Genomic DNA, 13,520 nt, shown 5'->3' on the forward strand with positions numbered 1-13,520 from the left:
TTAATTTGGGACACAAAATGTAAGAGAGGCTATCTGTTCTGTCCCGGTAAAGATACAGCCACAACCAACTGGGAGCAGTCAGTTTCGATGATAACCGGCAGTTCGCTTTGTTGTAGAGCTAGCTCCAATCCTTCCGCACATGCCCGAAGTTCAGCTTCAAGTGGAGAATTACAATCCCTCATAAAACGACATGCAGTAAAGATCGGCATACCATCAGCGTCGCGAAGCGCTAAGCCGATGCCCGCAGATTTGTCTTCAGAACGGAAGGAGCCATCAACAGTTAACTTCACGCACCCGAACGGAGGAAACACCCATGGAATATCCGGGGGCTTCTTCACCTTCCTTGGTCGCGATGTCCCAATATCTAGCATTGGGTTCTTGCCTTTAATAAGTGACTCCGTCGAAGAGTCTTTAGAGTTCTGAATCATCTTCAAGTAGCTAGCAAGAAAACGTTTTGAACCCTCAATCGGAGGGAGAGGTTTATCATGTGTCACCTCATTACGAGCAAACCAGGCTCGCCAAGCCACCAACAATGTCGTATCAACCATATGATCAGGTATTTGAGATAGAAGAGCTTGAAACCAATTAAAGGGAGACCCTTGAAGATCAGCATCAGCTGGTAAGCACCAGATAGTTTTCATCTCTTCCCAGAGCCTGCGAGCGTGCGGGCAATTGTACAGGGCATGAGCAACGTCCTCCACATCTGATCCACATATCTTGCAGTGGCTAGTACCTCGCATGTGCCGATGCACTTTGTTGGACTCCGTAGCAAGTGCATTCGACGTTGCCTTCCAGGCGAACGTCTTGACCTTCGGTGGCACCGCAGCCCGCCAAATTTTCCTCCAACATGAACTGGTTTGACAGCTAGACTCAGGGATAGCACATTGATCGGCATGTACCGTGAGGCCTAGCTTATATGCGCTACGCACAGAGAACATCCCCGATCGTTCAGGATGCCATGCAAGCACATCTTCATCAAAACGTCTAGATGGTTTGATCAGTAAAATAGCATCAGCATCTATAGGCACAAATAGACTACGTACCAAATCCACATTTCATTGGCCTTCCTCATTGATGAGTTGTGATACCCTACGGTACCGCCGGTTACTCTGAGGCGTAAGAGTTTTGAAGTATGAACTACTCGGGATCCAGTTATCCCGCCATACTCTTATACTACGACCATTTCCCACTCTCCAAATCAATCCTTTTTTCAGAAGTTCCAGACCATATGAGATGGCTGTCCAGGTTGAGGATGGATTTTCAGTAAAAACTGTATCAACAAGATTACCATTCGGGAAATACCGGGCTTTGAGCACCCGTGCACACAGGCTGTTAGGAAACGCCAGTAATCGCCAAGCTTGGCGCAAGAAGGGCTTGGTTGAATAGCCTCATATCTCTGAAGCCCATGCCACCATTTGATTTTGCTCTATTCAACTTTGCCCAACTAACCCAGTGGGTTCTTCTCTTTCCCCTTTCAGCGCCCCACCAATACTCAACGGCGGCGAGCAACCCCTCCCCACCCACCTCCCACGCGCCCCGAGGATGAATCGGACAGGATCGACGCGGCTGCCTCTCGATCTAATCGCCCCAGTCGAGTTCCCAACTTCGGACAATCGGATTCGTTGCCGGAGTCGGAGACGGATGGCATCTCGGTCTCGGGCCGGTGCCTACTGCCCAGCGTCTCTATATATTATCAGGGGCGGCAGGGGTGTCTGAGGCGAGGTGATTTATTGGCCTAATTCATTCGCGCTCGCGAGATCTAGGTCTCGTTTCCGGGGCAAAGCTCTCTCCTTTTTGATTCCGGCGCCGGCGGAGTGTCGACGGAGGGTCGACCCACAGGGGAAGAGAGAGGATGGGGGCGCCGTTATCCGGTGGCAAGCGCAAGGCCTACGGCGACGCCGACGCGTTCCCTCGCAAGCGCCGGGCGCCGGACTGGACGTCGCTCCACCCCGACATCACCAACCTCATCGCCGAGCGGCTGCTCGCCGAGGACGTCACGGAGTACATGCGGTTCCGCTCCGTGTGCTCGCACTGGCGCGCGTCGACGGCTACCCCGCGGGACGCCACGCTGGCCGACCGCCGCTTCCACCCGCGCGGCTGGGTCGCGCTCTGCGACGGCAACGGCGTCCGCCCGGTCGAGGACGCCGCGATCACCTTCTTCCACACCGCCACAAGCAGGATCCGCCGGCTCAGCCTGCCGGTTCTCCAGGGGCACCGGATCGTCGGCATCACCGACGGCCTCCTAATCCTGCTCGACACCCGCGCCGCTGTCGTCCGCGTGGTCCACCCCTTCACCGGCGTCGTCGTCGAGCTGCCCCAGCTCACCACATTCGTGCACTACGTGTTCAGCAAGCAGAAATCGGTCACCATGGACTCCATCGTCTGGATGAACGCCACCGTGTGCGTCGCCAGCCCCAGCTCCATCGCCGTCGTGATCTGGTTCCCCAACATGCCCGTCGTGATCTGCGCGCAGCCCGGCGGCAAGGGCTGGAAGATCATCCACACTCGTGTCCAGTTCTCCAACACGTTGCCGTTCAATGGTGGGCTCTACGGCGTGACACGAGCTGGGAGGCGGCTGGTGCGGGTGTATCCTCATGATGATCCACTTGCCAGTCCGGTGGTTGCCCAAGTACCAGAGGAGCTTGGTCACCCTGAGCGCTGCATCTACTTCCTTGTGGAGTCCATGGGAGCAATGCTTGTTGTCGTCCTGCACAGAGCTGCCGGGCACGTTGACGACTCGCTAACCTGCACACTCTTCAGGGTTGATCTCCCCCGCCAGGAGCTCACGCGGGTAACCAGCCTCGGCGACCGGGCTCTGTTCATCAGCCGTGACCGGTGCTTGTCCGTCTCGTCCAGGGATCTCCCTTGTATTGGCGGCAACTCTATCTACCTCGCCATGCCTGGTGAGCACCCCGTCATGGTGTACTCACTTGACGATGGCTCGTTGGAGAGCACAGTGACGGTACACCAGTCACAAGACATTAGGAAGGGTGTGCTCCCAACCTCTGTGCGGCCCTTCACCCTTGCTGATCATCTGGCCACCTACTGCCGGTACCGTGAGTGGACGAGAGGGCTCATGTTGCACGAGTACTGCTATTTGTACCCTACTTGGAGCGAGCTGTGGCAGAGGATTGCTGCACAGGATTCTGAAGTTTCCATTCCAAGGCTGAGAGGAACAGAGAGTGAGCTGAAGAAAAATGAACTACCTTATTTTTTCAGATATGCTAGGACACAATCTGGAGCAGTGGGAGCTGTGCTTACAGCATAGAGAATCCTCCGCGGTGGCTGGTGTCATCCCTTTCAAGAATAAGAACAATGTTTTTCTGAAACAACAAGGGGTGTACGTGTGGCATTATTTATCTGATAGTCAAGCAATCTGAAAAGGTGTGATGCAACAAGGGGTGTATGAAATGGTAAAGGAGTCAAGTAGACTGATCCCTGATGATCGGGTTTCTCATGTAAACAGGGGATGTAACAGAATAGCTCATAGTCTAGGTCAGTTTGCTAAGGGTTGGTGTAGATGCTGTTTCAGCTCTAGTCACCACCTGTCATTACATAGCTGCTCGCTGCTGATTGTAAAGACATTGTTCCTATTTAATAAACCCCCTGTCCCATGGCCAAAGAGTAAAAAATTGATATATCCATGTATTTGGATATGGTGGACATGGGATTATGATTGTCATGTTAGTTGATGTTACTGTTCTATAACTTGTGTTCTGAATGTTGTTCTCTTCTGAATATGATCTATTAGCTAACCGAGTGTCGCAAATGTAGAAGGTCTCATATTCTGACTAGTTTCTTGGTCGTTCGTCTTTAAACAATGCTACTATGTATCAGTGCCTGGTTGGTCTACTTTTTTTTGTCTTGAGTTAATTGAAACAATAGGTTGTGATTAGGAGTTCATGAGAGTGTATTCAGAGTTTATGTTGAAGGTTGTCCTTGTTTGTAAACTAGATGATACCCTGCGCGTTGCTGCAGCACATTTATTCAGGAAAGCAACATATTTTTTTAGAATGTATATAGTATGAAAAAACAGGAAACAATGTGACTAAGTGCACAGGTTGCTCTTGGAAACAATTACACGGTCGTGTTATCAAGTAAGTTGCTAGGAAAAAAATATTACAGATAAACACATTATTTTTCTGAAGAAATATCCAAAAAATGCTAAATTGTAAGCATTTAAACAGACTTGACTCAGATCTAAGACATGACAGATAGAGGATATGACTTATAATATACAATGTGCAATTGTTGATGTTCAGATTTTTTTTGTTCATTTAGTAATACACCGCTATGACCTCTGTGTGCACATGATCCAAGATTGGATCAATGCTCTGTATTGCTAACTAAACTGTACAATCATCGATGGTCAAAGTATGCATCCATGTGCACACATATCCAAAGAGGCGGTCAATTGCTACATCCCTGTATTTTGTTTATTAGTAGATGTAAAACACAAATACAGAAGATATGCTTAGTCGAAGCATGAGCCTCATATAGAAAGAACCTTTGGTCTGTAGAGACACTTGCAAGTAAATATTAGAGAAAACCAACTTCAATGCAGATGATGAGATAAACAATCATCAGCGATAGTACTTTGCAAAATAATATTTACACTGTGAAGGCATACATTGGCTTATTTGATCATACATTGTGAAACAACATATTTTGTTTACTCCCAAAAAAAATTTAGCGCTATTTCGATGCAAACAAAGGAGAGATGTACTCGCCTGTCCATACTTCAGCATTCTAACAATCTTAGTGTACAGTATTCTGTAATCTCTATCGATTTATACGGCGCAAAGAATTATCTTGTGATTCCTCATTCCCTGCACAATAAGATAGAAAAGAGAAGAACAATCATATGTTAGAATGCGAATATTTACCAAAATCTGAAAATACAAACCATTGGTGGCCACAGATATCAGTATCTTGCAAACCTGAACTTTATAAAGTTTATTGTTGGTCTCCAACTGAACCAAATGTCACCAGTGCACCTGTACATTTGACTGATTTGAAGAGGATTGCCTTATTTCAGGTAAGAACAAAGATTCTTTGAAGTTGATTACAAATGACTCACAGTAAGTGAATTTTTTTATATTTACTAAGGATGAGCTCATTTCTAACTGTTTTTCACATGTGTACGTTCAGATTAAGAGTGCAAAATTCACTTGAGATATTTTACAGATCAAAGAAGCATGTTCGGAGATACATAAAAATGAAGAAACAATAAAGCATCATAAATCATGCAAAAGGCATGTCTGAACCAAATTAGAACACATAAATGGGAAATGAAAGGTAGCTCCGGAGATAAAGAATATAACATCCATGTGAATGCATGACAGATTTCATAACTAATTTTAGAGAACAATTATACAAACTGGAGTAGGTAGCGATGTCAATTGTTTACGTCTCATGAGCCCAAAACATGCAGAATCTGACACCCTTATCTCTAAAATCAGATGGTTGTTCACCACATTTCTGCACTTTCCATGCCGAAATCTCATCATCGTAGGTTCAGTACAAAAAGTCTATATGGAAAAATACATTTATGAGCCAGTTAACCCATGAAATCTGACTTGCATAAGATTACATAATCTGTTGGAGACATAAAAGACGGGAACTGGCATATCTAGTTACTATTTTTACAGCTACATACCTAGTTGCTTTGTATAGGAATGATAGCAAAATCAGATGTTCATAAACATGGGAAGAAATTACCTGCATACGTGGTGGTGAGCATACATTTTACAGTATCTGAAGTACACTTTGCACAATATTGACCAGAGCACACATAGCATCTCCTCACCTTGAAAATTAATGAAAAAACATCTCTTTTCATAAAATATTCACATGGTGATGGATGCACGTGAGAAAGTCATTCTGTTGAGCATATCCCAGGCACTCCAATAAACAAATATCCAGCAATAGATTGGATGTGGCTGCAGATATGGAATTAGCTTCCTATAAAATAAATCATACAAAACTATGTACGAACAAAACGGAATTCTATGAAAAGAGAGAAGGAGGATGAACCTCTATTTCTGGTTGCGTCGCAAGCATGGCTGCTGGAGACTGGGAGAGTACAATAAGCTGATATGGTCCCAGAAAAAATTACCATGTCGGAACAAAGAAAAGGCAAAGCAAACAACTCATAGGGTAAGCATACCCTGAACATTTGATTAAAGGGAGTTCATTTCATTATTTGGAAGTTGATTAAAAAAAGTTACATGATGTGAGGACCTGATTATTGAATTGGTAACTACTTATTGCCTTTCTAAAAAAAATACTCAGCAGAAATGATAGCTGTCACTTGTATCTTTCCTTCTTTGATGTACTCCATTGTGAAGAACTCATCTTTTCCAAGTATGTTTTTCATGTCAGCACGTGAAGGCTCCCCTTGGTCACCCTCCTGTAAAGTTATATGCAGTGGTCGTTTGATGTTCTTGAGTTCTTCTATTGCTTTAATGTACATCTTGTTAGCTTCTCTTTGACGGTTTGGTGCCGATGGAAGTACGGACGCGGCAGGCCTCATTGGCGTGCTGCATAAAGAGATTTTGTATATGAAGATAGGAATTAGAAATATATATGTGTTAATATGAATGTATGGATGACTGAGGATTACCTGTTTTTTCCTCCTTGTTGGTCCATGTGCCGGGTGATGGGTGAAGCCTCCGGGTTGAAAGTTGGTTATGTATGTTGATATGGACAGATAAATTGGTATTGTTGGTGTTCTGTTATATAGAGGGATGTTGCGGTGTCCTTAATGTGGTCAGCCGTAATTACGGTACCTAAAAATAGAGGGTTGACAAATAATAGAATCAATCATTTGTTGCAAATTTAATGGTATATAGTACGTTTGACAAAGAAATTGAATAATGCATTTATTGGAAATTAGTGCTATATTTAATATGTAATTATGTGTGTTTTAATTTGTAGCGTTTGACTGCATAAGCATCAAACTGTCAGTTGGGGAAATACCTGATCAAGAGGTAGGCAGATCAGGAGAGCAACACACGCAACATGATCGAAAGAAACAAAGAGAAAGTTAGAGAAATTAATATGGCGTAGTGTGACAGAATACATGCTTTCACCTCACCACCTACGTTCAGTAAACTGTGTCACTTTTCCATCACACGAAAGTAGAAGCATAAGAGGAAATGAATAATATGTCTGATGTTACAGCTTATTATTGTAAAGGAGGATACTGACTTTATGCTAATTTTTCAAATGTGCACAGTTCTTCAAGTCAGTCAATTTTCATATGAAACCAACAAACAATATAATTTAAACATAAAACATATAGAAAATATGTATGCAAATTTTAATAAAGTGGATGTGTACTCATTTGAAAGTGATACAGACAATGTCCTGAAGACAGAGTCAGAGCGGACTGTTGTCATCAACCCTTAAACTCTATATGCACTGTTGCCGGTAAAAATGCTAGAAACAATGCGAGCAAGTAGTTGTTACATGAGAACATAGTACCTTGCCTTCACAAAGTTGGCCAAAAGCTGGGCATGTACCTAGAAACAATGCGAGCAAGTAGTTGTTACATGAGAACATAGTACCTTGCCTTCACAAAGTTGGCCAAAAGCTGGGCATGTACCAATAAATTCCGTACGCGGAGATCAACCTGCAGGTTGTCTATTTTCAGAGCTATCCATCTTTTGGGAGCAGATACATGTCAATTAAAAAGAAGCAGCGCAGAAGATTGGACTGAGCATAACAAATAAATTCACGCTGAACAGATGTAAATTTGAAATAAAGAGGAGGAGATTACAGTAGGCGAATAGTTATGAACATGCGGCTTTTGATATCTCCTTCGTGAATTTGTTTGAAGTAAGGTTCATTCAAGTACATTTTGTCGGGAAAGAAAGAGAAAGTGAGAAAATTGAAGGACTGGCCTGACTCCCTAAACACTCAATTGAGACCTTTTATGCCAGTTTCTCTCTATAATCCCTCTGCTTGTAAACAGACTGCAAAATATCGGCGAATAGAACACTGGTATTCCGGAAAACTAACGAAAAAGAACCAATATTTGTCTTATCATACCAAAAGCTGGGCATGTACCAATAAATAACCATAGGAAATATTTTTATCAGATTGTGTGGTTTCCCAGGCATATGAAAAAAATTGTGTTCCACCACTCTCTTTGTAAATAATATTCTATGATTTGTGTACATGAATTGCCGAACAATGTTCTCCCAGGCATATGCAATTGTGCTATCAGACGGTATCCCTCCAGATAAACATTCTAAGGACAAACATGTTTTTATTTATTTATGATTCACCGGTTTATTGATATGTGTGCCGCAGCGACGCCGGCGGGGTATCATCTTTTCGGAACAGATACATGTAAATTAAAAATAAGCAGCACAGAAGATTGTACTGAGCATGAGGAATTAACAATCTTTCCTCAGTTCAGGATAAGTGCTCATTGCATTTTTAGGGATAGGCCCATGTGCACTTGTCAAAACAGTAGCAATATATATATGTTGTCTTTGATCTCTAAGTAGTTTGATTCAGTTAGCTATGCGGTACTGATTTCAAGTGATTTGACTGTAAAATCCATATGCATCTCAGCAACCATATGGTATGCAACTATGCATCCTTCGAAAAGAAGCCAAGTTTAGGCATAAACAAATCTGAGAAGCACTTCCAAAAACACTTGCAGTTTGTTGTACTAAGCAAAGCAAACCAGTGAGAACAGAGGAGACAGTACACTATTATGATGATTCTATTATGTTTTTTGTCCAAGGTGCGATATAAAACCTATCAGTTTGGTCTGGGAACTTCACCATACCAATGGTACTACTGCATGTCTATTCATGTCTGGACTTTTTAAAGGTTTGTATGTGGACTCTGAAGGACAAACCTAGTGGCCATAAAGAAGACAATCAAAGTTGGCAACGACAGTAAGAAGATATTATAATCCAATCCAAAATGAGTCACACGAACATTGCTCCAAGCTTGTCTAAACAAAAGATCAAGGGAATTTATCGATAATGAAATTTGGCATCATGTATGTGGGGTGGGGCATCAGTACTAAGTATCAAACGACTGGTACTACCTTAGGCGTCATGTCAATCATCTGTACTTGTTTTAATGTGCTGGATTCTGCAGGGTGGCATGGCAATCAGTCTTTGCGTCCAGTCGAGCACGCCTACTACCTTCCATCCTCTTGTAATATTCAACATATTACATCTGGTTGTGTAAAGTTTGAGTGTTCAGATAAACTTGACTACTATCTCAAATATATGCGAAGACACTAAATTGGGCATTTATTTGAAACAGAGTAACATTGGTTATGTGCTCTTCAACATTTGTAACGTGATTTTCACGTCTGTTGCTAGCAAATGGCGTTCCACACAAAAGAAGAGGAGGAGATCACAGGAGGCGTACCAGTTGAAGAATGCAGTGTACACTGTGGATGATGAACAGGTGTACAAATCAATCCGAAATCAATTCCAAGAAAACCGTAGGGCCTGGGGTAGCAGCCGAAATCCGGAGCCGCGACAACTTCCGTAGGCGGAGATGAACCTGGTAGATTGTTAAGCTGGAGTGAGGGATTTAGGGATTGTAGAAAAGGAAGGAGGAAGAATAATGGAGAGAGGTAGGTACCGGCGTTCAAGCAGCTGCCCGTCTTGGCTGCAGCGGCGTAGCTTGGCCAGTTCGTTGTGGGGGCGGACAGCACCATCGCGGCCCTTTAAGACGGCGGCGGCGGAAGAAATTTTCGGAGCAGTTTCTATTGCCTTGAAGACGGATTTATTGTGTTTAATGCTAGGAGATTGGATGAGAGCAGAGCCATTGCGATTTGCGAGCGGGGGCGATCGAAGAAGACGAACCGAGGCGGCCGAGGCGGAGGCGGGGCGGTTGTGGGGGACGAAGACGAACCCTAGGCGGCCGAGGCGGAGCGGTGGTGTATCGTCCATACGGTATCGATGGGGACAGACGGAGTTGAGGCGACGAGGACGAAGGGAATCGGCCCGTTCATGGGCCGTTGTCGGCCCATTGTGCTTCGGCGCCTAGCCAACACGGGCATCTGGTCCACGCGCGGGCCATCGGGTGTGTGCGCGTCACCTGGCGAGCGGCGAGCACGGGCATCTGGTCATGTGCGTCTGCGTGTCGCGAGGAGTGGCGTGTCGTTCGTCTGCCGCCATCGGGTGTGGGTCTGGCGAGGGTGTAATTTTTTAGACGGTGACGTGGCACATTGTGGGAGCAGGAAACTGGACTCATCTATTAAGAAAGAGAAGATATGTAGTGTTATTTTTTTAAGACGGAAGGCTCGAGCAGAGCCCGGCTTTAAATTAATAAAACCCCAACGGCAGCGTACAACACGAACAAACACAGAGAAAGTACCAACGGACACACATCCATACAACCGACGAAAAGCTAACACAACATAAGACATCTATGGCAAACAAGTGCCCCAACACCGCCTAAGCCACCACCGGAGATACACGACCATGGAAGGAGGGCTACTACTCGATGTCCCTGATGGTCGAGTGGAGGGCGCGGAGACGCCCAATCGTCCACTCCACCGCCTCGCGGTCCTTCCTCCTAGCCACCGGCTTCCACACCCGTAGATACATAGACATTTTGTATAAATCATCAGCAGAGTTGGCGAGGGAACACCCCGTCAATCGTAAACTTGTTCTCAAGGTTCCACAACATCCAAAGCAAAGCGGTACACGCCATCCATAGAACCTGTTTGGACTCGCCCTCTTGTACACGAAGGATCCTAAAGATGTCCACAAAACAATAGGGGTTCCACAATCAAAGTAAGTGATTGCATTTTTTTTGCTACGCATTTTTCATATATCAATCATTAAAAATTATTTAAATAAATGTTGCTCTTTTCCAGTGCCATGAACAATATAGAAATGGAACCTCGTGGATGTTCCAAAAGAAGCCACCATCGTAGGCTCCAAGGTGATATTGTTGAAACGCACATAGACTCACATGCTTGTACACGACCTAAGAGATGCATACAAGGACAATCAATTCAAAATATGATAAACAAAAGAAAGTGAACATAATTGTTACCCAAATAGGTACTTAGTTCTGCTCGGATTATTCTCTCTTTTTGCGGGATTGTTTGTACTACCTAACTAATTTTAGTAGAAATTGTGTTGTCTTTTGAGGTGGAAAAGAAATAAATTTGTGGTTGTATGTATAGGTTTGAAAACTCACATTTTAGTGAGAAATTTATCTTTTTCGTATAATTTAAAATACAATATATATTTCCTTGAAACATATACCATACCTTAGAGATTGGTATATGCAGGTGCATATTTAGTTTAAGATTTGTTTGAGTCTAAGAAATATGTTTTTAAAGTTTTTAAAAACCAAGGAGAATCGATGCTTATGTGCCAAAGGCACTTTCCCAACTAAGGCCGGTGCCAATGCGGGCGTGAGTGAGGGCGGTAGCGGCGGCGTCGAGGCGAGAGAGAGGCGGGAGTGGGGCGAGAGGCCGGCCGACGAGCGACGGCGCGGGCGCCCGGCGGTAGCGCCCGCTCCCGCCGGCCAACGCCTGCGTTGGGGGCGAGAGGGAGGCGAGAGAGGGCGGTAGCGAGGCGGCAGCGTGGGGGGGGCGGGGCGAGAGAGGGGCGGGCGAGAGGGCGGGCGAGAGCGGGCGGTAGGCGGGCGATAGGCGGGCGAGATGCGGGCGAGAGGCGGGCGAGAGCGGGCAAGAGGCGGGCGGTAGTGTGTAACGCCTAGCTGAGGTGGCGCGATCTGATTCGTCCACCTCAGCTAGCCGTTGGGGTTCAAAAAATCCTGAAAAAAATGCCAAAACCCCCTATAAATACCCCCATATGGTTTCACTCATTTCACACCTCACTTCATCTCCTCCACTCTCCATTTCCACTCCTCTCAACGCCATGTCTTCGTCTAGCGATGAGTTCGAGCGACGGAATGGAGGGTGATATGATCGCTGCATTCCAGGCGGAGTATGAGGAGGAGATGCTCAACGAGGAGCCGGAGCCAAGACGGCCGCGACGCCGCCGAGAGTTCATCAGGCGTGATCGTCTTGGTGCCCACGATCGGCTGTTCGAGGACTACTTCGCCGACGACTGCAATTACCCTCCGAGCTACTTTCGGCGAAGGTGCCGGATGAGACGATCCCTCTTTCTGCGCATTGTGGATAGATTGGGTGAATACTCTCCGTATTTCACCCAAAGAAATGATGCTCTCAACCGTGCTGGTTTTTCTCCCTCGCAAAAGTGTACTGCGGCTTTGCGTCTGTTAGCTTATGGAGCCGCTGCAGATACAATAGATGAGTGGCTTAAGTTAGCTAGACAAACTTCATCAGATTGTCTAGATAGATTCTGTGAAGGCATCATTGAGTGTTACGGGGAGACGTTTTGCCGTCGACCAACTGTCGAGGATACCCAGCGTCTGTTAGCGAAAGCCGAGGAGCGTGGCTTTCCGGGCATGTTAGGGAGCATCGATTGCATGCATTGGCAGTGGAGGAACTGCCCAGTGGCTCATGCTGGTCAATTCACACGGGGAGACATCAAGCACCCTACCATAATCTTAGAAGCCTACCATAATCTTAGAAGCCGTTGCGTCGTATGACCGTTGGATCTGGCATGCCTTTTTTTAGAGTGGCCGGGTCCAACAACGACATCAATGTACTCAACCAGTCGCCGTTGTTCACTGATGTCCTTAGGGGAGAAGCACCCGGAGTGAACTTCACGGTGAATGGACACGAGTACAACTATGGTTACTACCTTGCCGACGGCATCTACCCCTCCTGGCCGGTGTTCATGAAAGGTGTTACTCTTCCACAAAGTGAAAAGCGCCGAGTGTTCACCTGCTGCTCAATCAGCTTGGCGCAAAGATGTCGAGTGTGCCTTTGGAGTGCTGAAGGCTAGGTTCAACATTCTAGCAGTTCCGGGACGCTCCTACTCGAAGCGTACTCTTGGGTTGATCATGCGTGCATGTGTCATTCTGCACAACATGATCATCGACGACGATGAGCGTGGTACAAATTTGGAGAACATCTATGAGACAGTTGAACCATGCACCACCAAACCTAGCAGCCAGGATTCGGATGGACAACGAAATGAGGGACTCACCGATGTATACATAGCTCCGGACATGATTTGATTGAGCATGTGTGGGCTAATGCCTAGATTATGTAATTTTTTCAATTTTTTATGTAATCTTTTCAAATTTTTATGTAATTTTTTTATGATGTAATCGGTAACAATTTTAGTTCAATAAAATAATTTTCTTGCATTATTTTTAATGTTGTAATCTGAAAAAGAAATGCTGATGTCGAGGAGAGAGAAAAGCTGATATGGAGGAGAGAGAAGTGAGAGCTGCCACTATAGCCCGTGCATTGGCACCGTGGGGTGAGAGTGGGGTGAGAGTGAGGAAAAAAGCTGACGTGGCGGGTGAGAGTGAGGCTATGCATTGGCACCAGCCTAAGAGCATCTCCAGTCGCGTCCCCCAAACGGCGTTTGGGGGACGGCGGACAAGAAATGGAGAAAATCGCGTCCCAGTCGCGT

The 13,520-nt window shown here is 45.6% G+C and overlaps 1 long non-coding RNA gene and 1 pseudogene across 1 annotated transcript; one reads left to right on the plus strand and one right to left on the minus strand.

The window, feature by feature from the left end:
* Window positions 1–6,230: 6,230 nt before the first annotated feature.
* Window positions 6,231–9,842, minus strand: LOC124658316. The gene is made up of 5 exons (XR_006989121.1): window positions 9,625–9,842; window positions 9,406–9,543; window positions 7,572–7,636; window positions 6,626–6,791; window positions 6,231–6,542 (listed from the first exon to the last, which is right to left on the minus strand). It is a non-coding gene; the product is annotated as an uncharacterized LOC124658316 (long non-coding RNA).
* A 2,275-nt stretch (window positions 9,843–12,117) lies between these two features.
* LOC124654277 lies at window positions 12,118–12,975 on the plus strand (annotated as a pseudogene).
* The last annotated feature ends 545 nt before the right edge of the window (window positions 12,976–13,520 follow it).

The sequence above is a fragment of the Lolium rigidum genome, chromosome 5 (genome assembly GCF_022539505.1).
Source record: "Lolium rigidum isolate FL_2022 chromosome 5, APGP_CSIRO_Lrig_0.1, whole genome shotgun sequence".
In the NCBI taxonomy this organism is placed as follows: domain Eukaryota; kingdom Viridiplantae; phylum Streptophyta; class Magnoliopsida; order Poales; family Poaceae; genus Lolium; species Lolium rigidum.